Below are 10,220 nucleotides of genomic sequence, written 5' to 3'. Positions count from 1 at the left end.
CCGCTCTTCTCTCTGATACGGTTACATTTATCGTCTGCAAAGCTATGTCGCGTGCTGCGGTATGCGGAGAAACTAACCGCACCATAGTAGAACACAGAAGAAGCTTCTAACTTGATGTAATAGCCAGTTAGAAGCAGTACAATCCAAGATTTAGTTATCGATTATTGACTTTTTACCCTTATTTGGTGCCTTGAACAAGAGCTAGGACCTTAAGATTTTGCACCAGAGGAGGACTAGCAGCTGCGTTCAACGGGAGAATGTGAAAAGTGTTCATATGTAGTAAAAACCTGAGAAATCCGTCCGTTTTCTTCATTTATTATCGAATCGACTTAAAGCCAGATCGTTACATTGGCCGCTCTTCTCTCTGAGACGGTTACATTTATAGTCTGCAAAGCTATGTCGCGTGCTGCGGTATGCGGAGAAACTAACCGCACCATAGTAGAACACAGAAGAAGCTTCTAACTTGATGTAATAGCCAGTTAGCAACAGTACAATCCAAGATTTATTTATCGATTATTGACTTTTTACCCTTCTTTAGTGCCTTGGACATGAGCTAGGACATTAAGATTTTGCACCAGAGGAGGACTAGCAGCTGCGTTGAACGGGGGAATGTGAAAAGTGTACATATGTAGTAAAAACCTGAGAAATCCGTCCGTTTTCTTCATTTATTATCGAATCGACTTAAAGCCACATCCTTACATTGGCCGCTCTTCTCTCTGAGACGGTTACATTTATCGTCTGCAAAGCTATGTCGCGTGCTGCGGTATGCGGAGAAACTAACCGCACCATAGTAGAACACAGAAGAAGCTTCTAACTTGATGTAATAGCCAGTTAGAAGCAGTACAATGCAAGATTTAATTATCGATTATTGACTTTTTACCCTTATTTGGTGCCTTGGACATGAGCTAGGACCTTAAGATTTTGCACCAGAGGAGGACTAGCAGCTGCGTTGAACGGGAGAATGTGAAAAGTGTTCATATGTAGTAAAAAACTGAGATATCTGTCCGTTTTCTTCATTTATTATCGAATCGACTTAAAGCCAGATCGTTACATTGGCCGCTCTTCTCTCTGAAACGGTTACATTTACCGCCTCCAAAGCTATGTCGCGTGCTGCGGTATGCAGAGACACTAAAAGCAAAATAGTAGAACACAGAAGATGCTTCTAAGTTGATGTTATAGCCAGTTAGAAGCAGTACAATCCAAGATATATTTATCGATTATTGACTTTTTACCCTTCTTTAGTGCCTTGGACATGAGCTAGGACCTTGAGATTTTGCACCAGAGTAGGACTAGCAGCTGCGTTGAACGGGAGAATGTGAAAAGTGTTCATATGTAGTAAAAAACTGAGAAATCCGTCCGTTTTCTTCATTTATTATCGAATCGACTTAAAGCCAGATCGTTACATTGGCCGCTCTTCTCTCTGATACGGTTACATTTATCGTCTGCAAAGCTATGTCGCGTGCTGCGGTATGCAGAGACACTAAAACCAAAGTAGTAGAACACAGAAGATGCTTCTAAGTTGATGTAATAGCCAGTTAGAACCAGTACAATTCAAGATTTAAGTTATCGATTATTGACTTTTTACCCTTATTTGGTGCCTTGGACATGAGCTAGGACCTTAAGATTTTGCACCAGAGGAGGACTAGCAGCTGCGTTGAACGGGAGAATGTGAAAAGTGTTCATATGTAGTAAAAACCTGAGAAATCCGACCGTTTTCTTCATTTATTATCGAATCGACTTAAAGCCACATCGTTACATTGGCCGCTCTTCTCTCTGAAACGGTTACATTTACCGCCTCCAAAGCTATGTCGCGTGCTGCGGTATGCAGAGACACTAAAAGCAAAATAGTAGAACACAGAAGATGCTTCTAAGTTGATGTTATAGCCAGTTAGAAGCAGTACAATCCAAGATTTAGTTATCGATTATTGACTTTTTACCCTTATTTGGTGCTTTGGACATGAGCTAGGACTTTAAGATTTAGCACCAGAGGAGGACTAGCAGCTGCGTTGAACGGAAGAATGTGAAAAGTGCTCATATGTAGTAAAAACCTGAGAAATCCGTCCGTTTTCTTCATTTATTATCGAATCGACTTAAAGCCAGATCGTTACATTGGCCGCTCTTCTCTCTGAGACGGTTACATTTATCGTCTGCAAAGCTATGTCGCGTGCTGCGGTATGCGGAGAAAGTATCCGCACCATAGTAGAACGCAGAAGAAGCTTCTAACTTTATGTAATAGCCAGTTAGAACCAGTACAATCCAAGATTTAGTTATCGATTATTGACTTTTTACCCTTATTTGGTGCCTTGGACATGAGCTAGGACCTTAAGCTTTTGCACCAGAGGAGGACTAGCAGCTGCGTTGAACGGGAGAATGTGAAAAGTGTTCATATGTAGTAAAAACCTGAGAAATCCGTCCGTTTTCTTCATTTATTATCGAATCGACTTAAAGCCAGATCGTTACATTGGCCGCTCTTCTCTCTGAGACGGTTACATTTATCGTCTGCAAAGCTATGTCGCGTGCTGCGGTATGCGGAGAGACTAACCGCACCATAGTAGAACACAGAAGAAGCTTTTAACTTGATGTAATAGCCAGTTAGAAGCAGTACAATCCAGGATTTATTTATCGATTATTGACTTTTTACCCTTCTTTAGTGCCTTGGACATGAGCTAGGACCTTAAGATTTTGCACCAGAGGAGGACTAGCAGCTGCGTTGAACGGGAGAATGTGAAAAGTGTTCATATGTAGTAAAAACCTGAGAAATCCGTCCGTTTTCTTCATTTATTATCGAATCGACTTAAAGCCAGATCGTTACACTGGCCGCTCTTCTCTCTGAGACGGTTACATTTATCGTCTGCAAAGCTATGTCGCGTGCTGCGGTATGCGGAGAAACTAACCGCACCATAGTAGAACACAGAAGAAGCTTCTAACTTGATGTAATAGCCAGTTAGAAGCAGTACAATCCAAGATTTATTTATCGATTATTGACTTTTTACCCTTCTTTAGTGCCTTGGACATGAGCTAGGACCTTAAGATTTTGCACCAGAGGAGGACTAGCAGCTGCGTTGAACGGGAGAATGTGAAAAGTGTTCATATGTAGCAAACACCTGAGAAATCCGTCCGTTTTCTTCATTTATTATCGAATCGACTTAAAGCCAGATCGTTACATTGGCCGCTCATCTCTCTGAGACGGTTACATTTATCGTCTGCAAAGCTATGTCGCGTGCTGCGGTATGCGCAGAAACTAAACGCACCATAGTAGAACACAGAAGAAGCTTCTAACTTGATGTAACAGCCAGTTACAAGCAGTAAAATCCAAGATTTATTTATCGATTATTGACTTTTTACCCTTCTTTACTGCCTTGGACATGAGCTAGGACCTTAAGATTTTGCACCAGAGTAGGACTAGCAGCTGCGTTGAACGGGAGAATGTGAAAAGTGTTCATATGTAGTAAAAACCTGAGAAATCCGTCCGTTTTCTTCATTTATTATCGAATAGACTTAAAGCCAGATCGTTACATTGGCCGCTCTTCTCTCTGAGACGGTTACATTTATCGTCTGCAAAGCTAAGTCGCGTGCTGCGGTATGCGGAGAAACTAACCGCACCATAGTAGAACACAGAAGAAGCTTCTAACTTGATGTAATAGCCAGTTAGAAGCAGTACAATCCAGGATTTATTTATCGATTATTGACTTTTTACCCTTATTTGGTGCCTTGGACATGAGCTAGGACCTTAAGATTTTGCACCAGAGGAGGACTAGCAGCTGCGTTGAACGGGAGAATGTGAAAAGTGTTCATATGTAGTAAAAACCTGAGAAATCCGTCCGTTTTCTTCATTTATTATCGAATCGACTTAAAGCCAGATCGTTACATTGGCCGCTCTTCTCTCTGAGACGGTTACATTTATAGTCTGCAAAGCTATGTCGCGTGCTGCGGTATGCGGAGAAACTAACCGCACCATAGTAGAACACAGAAGAAGCTTCTAACTTTATGTAATATCCAGTTGGAAGCAGTACAATCCAAGATTTAGTTATCGATTATTGACTTTTTACCCTTATTTGGTGCCTTGGACATGAGCTAGGACCTTAAGATTTTGCACCAGAGGAGGACTAGCAGCTGCGTTGAACGGGAGAATGTGAAAAGTGTTCATATGTAGTAAAAACCTGAGAAATCCGTCCGTTTTCTTCATTTATTATCGAATCGACTTAAAGCCAGATCGTTACATTGGCAGCTCTTCTCTCTGATACTGTTACATTTATCGTCTGCAAAGCGAAGTCGCGTGCTGCGGTATGCGGAGAAACTAACCGCACCATAGTAGAACACAGAAGAAGCTTCTAACTTGATGTATTAGCCAGTTAGAAGCAGTACAATCCAAGATTTAGTTATCGATTATTGACTTTTTACCCTTATTTGGTGCCTTGGACATGAGCTAGGACCCCAAGATTTTGCACCATAGGAGGACTAGCAGCTGCGTTGAACGGGAGAATGTGAAAAGTGTTCATATGTAGTAAAAAACTGAGAAATCCGTCCGTTTTCTTCATTTATTATCGAATCGACTTAAAGCCAGATCGTTACATTGGCCGCTCTTCTCTCTGAGACGGTTACATTTATAGTCTGCAAAGCTATGTCGCGTGCTGCGGTATGCGGAGAAACTAACCGCACCATAGTAGAACACAGAAGAAGCTTCTAACTTTATGTAATATTCAGTTAGAAGCAGTACAATCCAAGATTTAGTTATCGATTATTGACTTTTTACCCTTATTTGGTGCCTTGGACATGAGCTAGGACCTTAAGATTTTGCACCAGAGGAGGACTAGCAGCTGCGTTGAACGGGAGAATGTGAAAAGTGTTCATATGTAGTAAAAACCTGAGAAATCCGTCCGTTTTCTTCATTTATTATCGTATCGACTTAAAGCCAGATCGTTACATTGGCCGCTCTTCTCTCTGAGACGGTTACATTTATCGTCTGCAAAGCTAAGTCGCGTGCTGCGGTATGCGGAGAAACTAACCGCACCATAGTAGAACACAGAAGAAGCTTCTAACTTGATGTAATAGCCAGTTAGAAGCAGTACAATCCAGGATTTATTTATCGATTATTGACTTTTTACCCTTATTTGGTGCCTTGGACATGAGCTAGGACCTTAAGATTTTGCACCAGAGGAGGACTAGCAACTGCGTTGAACGGGAGAATGTGAAAAGTGTTCATATGTAGTAAAAACCTGAGAAATCCGTCCGTTTTCTTCATTTATTATCGAATCGACTTAATGCCAGATCGTTACATTGGCCGCTCTTCTCTCTGAGACGGTTACATTTATCGTCTGCAAAGCTAAGTCGCGTGCTGCGGTATGCGGAGAAACTAACCGCACCATAGTAGAACACAGAAGAAGCTTCTAACTTGATGTAATAGCCAGTTAGAAGCAGTACAATCCAAGATTTATTTATCGATTATTGACTTTTTACCCTTATTTGGTGCCTTGGACATGAGCTAGGACCTTAAGATTTTGCACCAGAGGAGGACTAGCAGGTGCGTTGAACGGGAGAATGTGAAAAGTGCTCATATGTAGTAAAAACCTGAGAAATCCGTCCGTTTTCTTCATTTATTATCGAATCGACTTAAAGCCATATCGTTATATTGGCCGCTCTTCTCTCTGAAACGGTTTCATTTATCGTCTGCAAAGCTATGTCGCGTGCTGCGGTATGCAGAGACACTAAAAGCAAAATAGTAGAACACTGAAGATGCTTCTAAGTTGATGTTATAACCAGTTAGAAGCAGTACAATCCAAGATTTAGTTATCGATTATTGACTTTTTACCCTTATTTTGTGCCTTGGACATGAGCTAGGACCTTAAGATTTTGCACCAAAGGAGGACTAGCAGCTGCGTTGAACGGGAGAATGTGCAAAGTGTTCATATGTAGTAAAAACCTGAGAAATCCGTCCGTTTTCTTCATTTATTATCGAATCGACTTAAAGCCAGATCGTTACATTGGCCGCTCTTCTCGCTGAGACGGTTACATTTATCGTCTGCAAAGCTATGTCGCGTGCTGCGGTATGCGGAGAAACTAACCGCACCATAGTAGAACACAGAAGAAGCTTCTAACTTGATGTAATAGCCAGTTAGAAGCAGTACAATCCAAGATTTATATATCGATTATTGACTTTTTACCCTTCTTTAGTGCCTTGGACATGAGGTAGGACCTTAAGATTTTGCACCAGAGGAGGACTAGCAGCTGCGTTGAACGGAAGAATGTGAAAAGTGTTCATATGTAGTAAAAAACTGAGAAATCCGTCCGTTTTCTTCATTTATTATCGAACCGACTTAAAGCCAGATCGTTACATTGGCCGCTCTTCTCTCTGAGACGGTTACATTTATCGTCTGCAAAGCTATGTCGCGTGCTGCGGTATGCGGAGAAACTAACCGCACCATAGTAGAACACAGAAGAAGCTTCTAACTTGATGTAATAGCCAGTTAGAAGCAGTACAATCCAAGATTTATTTATCGATTATTGACTTTTTACCCTTCTTTAGTGCCTTGGACATGAGCTAGGACCTTAAGATTTTGCACCAGTGGAGGACTAGCAGCTGCGTTGAACGGGAGAATGTGAAAAGTGTTCATATGTAGCAAAAACCTGAGAAATCCGTCCGTTTTCTTCATTTATTATCGAATCGACTTAAAGCCAGATCGTTACATTGGCCGCTCTTCTCTCTGAGACGGTTACATTTATCGTCTGCAAAGCTATGTCGCGTGCTGCGGTATGCGCAAAAACTAAACGCACCATAGTAGAACACAGAAGAAGCTTCTAACTTGATGTAACAGCCAGTTACAAGCAGTAAAATCCAAGATTTATTTATCGATTATTGACTTTTTACCCTTCTTTACTGCCTTGGACATGAGCTAGGACCTTAAGATTTTGCACCAGAGTAGGACTAGCAGCTGCGTTGAACGGGAGAATGTGAAAAGTGTTCATATGTAGTAAAAACCTGAGAAATCCGTCCGTTTTCTTCATTTATTATCGAATCGACTTAAAGCCAGATCGTTACATTGGCCGCTCTTCTCTCTGAGACGGTTACATTTATAGTCTGCAAAGCTATGTCGCGTGCTGCGGTATGCGGAGAAACTAACCGCACCATAGTAGAACACAGAAGAAGCTTCTAACTTTATGTAATAGCCAGTTAGAAGCAGTACAATCCACGATTTAGTTATCGATTACTGACTTTTTACCCTTATTTGGTGCCTTGGACATGAGCTAGGACCTTAAGATTTTGCACCAGAGGAGGACTAGCAGCTGCGTTGAACGGGAGAATGTGAAAAGTGTTCATATGTAGTAAAAACCTGAGAAATCCGTCCGTTTTCTTCATTTATTATCGAATCGACTTAAAGCCAGATCGTTACATTGGCCGCTCTTCTCTCTGAGACGGTTACATTTATCGTCTGCAAAGCTATGTCGCGTGCTGCGGTATGCGGAGAAACTAACCGCACCATAGTAGAACACAGAAGAAGCTTCTAACTTGATGTAATAGCCAGTTAGCAGCAGTACAATCCAAGATTTAGTTATCGATTATTGACTTTTTACCCTTATTTGGTGCCTTGGACATGAGCTAGGACCTTACGATTTCGCACCAGAGGAGGACTAGCAGCTGCGTTGAACGGGAGAATGTGAAAAGTGTTCATATGTAGTAAAAACCTGAGAAATCCGTCTGTTTTCTTCAGTTATTATCGAATCGACTTAAAGCCATATCGTTATATTGGCCGCTCTTCTCTCTGAAACGGTTACATTTATCGTCTGCAAAGCTATGTCGCGTGCTGCGGTATGCAGAGACACTAAAAGCAAAATAGTAGAACACTGAAGGTGCTTCTAAGTTGATGTTATAACCAGTTAGATGCAGTACAATCCAAGATTTAGTTATCGATTATTGACTTTTTACCCTTATTTGGTGCGTTGGACATGAGCTAGGACCTTAAAATTTTGCACCAAAGGAGGACTAGCAGCTGCGTTGAACGGGAGAATGTGAAAAGTGTTCATATGTAGTAAAAACCTGACAAATCCGTCCGTTTTCTTCATTTATTATCGAATCGACTTAAAGCCAGATCGTTACATTGGCCGCTCTTCTCCCTGAGACGGTTACATTTATAGTCTGCAAAGCTATGCCGCGTGCTGCGGTAAGCGGAGAAACTAACCGCACAATAGTAGAACACAGAAGAAGCTTCTAACTTGATGTAATAGCCAGTTAGAAGCAGTACAATCCAAGATTTATTTATCGATTATTGACTTTTTACCCTTCTTTAGTGCCTCGGACATAAGGTAGGACCTTAAGATTTTGCACCAGAGGAGTACTAGCAGCTGCGTTGAACGGGAGAATGTGAAAAGTGTTCATATGTAGTAAAAACCTGAGAAATCCGTCCGTTTTCTTCATTTATTATCGAATCGACTTAAAGCCAGATCGTTACATTGGCCGCTCTTCTCTCTGAGACGGATACATTTATCGTCTGCAAAGCTATGTCGCGTGCTGCGGTATGCGGAGAAACTAACCGCACCATAGTACAACACAGAAGAAGCTTCTAACTTGATGTAATAGCCAGTTAGAAGCAGTACAATCCAAGATTTAGTTATCGATTATTTACTTTTTACCCTTATTTGGTGCCTTGGACATGAGCTAGGACCTTAAGATTTTGCACCAGAGGAGGACTAGCAGCTGCGTTGAACGGGAGAATGTGAAAAGTGTTCATATGTAGTAAAAAGCTGAGAAATCCGTCCGTTTTCTTCATTTATTATCGAATCGACTTAAAGCCAGATCGTTACATTGGCCGCTCTTCTCTCTGAGACGGTTACATTTATCGTCTGCAAAGCTATGTCGCGTGCTGCGGTATGCGGAGAAACTAAACGCACCATAGTAGAACACAGAAGAAGCTTCTAACTTGATGTAACAGCCAGTTAGAAGCAGTAAAATCCAAGATTTATTTATCGATTATTGACTTTTTATTCTTCTTTAGTGCCTTGGAAATGAGCTAGGACCTTAAGATTTTGCACCAGAGGAGGACTAGCAGCTGCGTTGAACGGGAGAATGTGAAAAGTGTTCATATGTAGTAAAAACCTGAGAAATCCGTCCGTTTTCTTCATTTATTATCGAATCGACTTAAAGCCAGATCGTTACATTGGCCGCTCTTCTCTCTGATACGGTTACATTTATCGTCTGCAAAGCTATGTCGCGTGCTGCGGTATGCGGAGAAACTAACCGCACTATAGTAGAACACAGAAGAAGCTTCTAACTTGATGTAATAGCCAGTTAGAAGCAGTACAATCCAAGATTTAGTTATCGATTATTGACTTTCTACCCTTATTTTGTGCCTTGGACATGAGCTAGGACCTTAAGATTTTGCACCAGAGGAGGACTAGCAGTTGCGTTGAACGGGAGAATGTGAAAAGTGTTCATATGTAGTAAAAACCTGAGAAATCCGTCCGTTTTCTTCATTTATTATCGAATCGACTTAAAGCCAGATCGTTACATTGGCCGCTCTTCTCTCTGAAACGGTTACATTTATCGTCTGCAAAGCTATGTCGCGTTCTGCGGTATGCAGAGACACTAAAAGCAAAATAGTAGAACACAGAAGATGTTTCTAAGTTGATGTTATAGCCAGTAAGAAGCAGTACAATTCAACTTTTAGTTCTCGATTATTCACTTTTTACCCTTCTTTGGTGCCTTGGGCATGAGCTAGGACCCTAAGATTTTGCATGAGAGGAGGACTAGAAGCTGCGTTGAACGGGAGTATGTGAAAAGTGTTCATATGTAGTAAAAACCTGAGAAATCCGTCCGTTTTCTTCATTTATTATCGAATGGACTTAAAGCCATATCGTTACATTGGCCGCCCTTCTCTCTGAAACGGTTACATTTATCGTCTGCAAAGCTATGTCGCGTGCTGCGGTATGCAGAGACACTAAAAGCAAAATAGTAGAACACAGAAGATGCTTCTAAGTTGATGTTATAGCTAGTAATAAGCAGTACAATTCAACTTTTAGTTCTCGATTATTCACTTTTTACCCTTCTTTGGTGCCTTGGGCATGAGCTAGGACCCTAAGATTTTGCATTAGGGGAGGACTAGCAGCTGCGTTGCACGGGAGAATGTGAAAAGTGTTCATATGTAGTAAAAACCTGAGAAATCCGTCCGTTGTCCTCTTTTGTTATCGAATAAAAATAAAGCCAGATCGACACATTGGCCGCTTTTCTC

This window comes from Schistocerca gregaria, unplaced genomic scaffold (genome assembly GCF_023897955.1).
Source record: "Schistocerca gregaria isolate iqSchGreg1 unplaced genomic scaffold, iqSchGreg1.2 ptg000378l, whole genome shotgun sequence".
NCBI classification, from domain to species: domain Eukaryota; kingdom Metazoa; phylum Arthropoda; class Insecta; order Orthoptera; family Acrididae; genus Schistocerca; species Schistocerca gregaria.
This window is presented reverse-complemented; position numbering follows the sequence as displayed.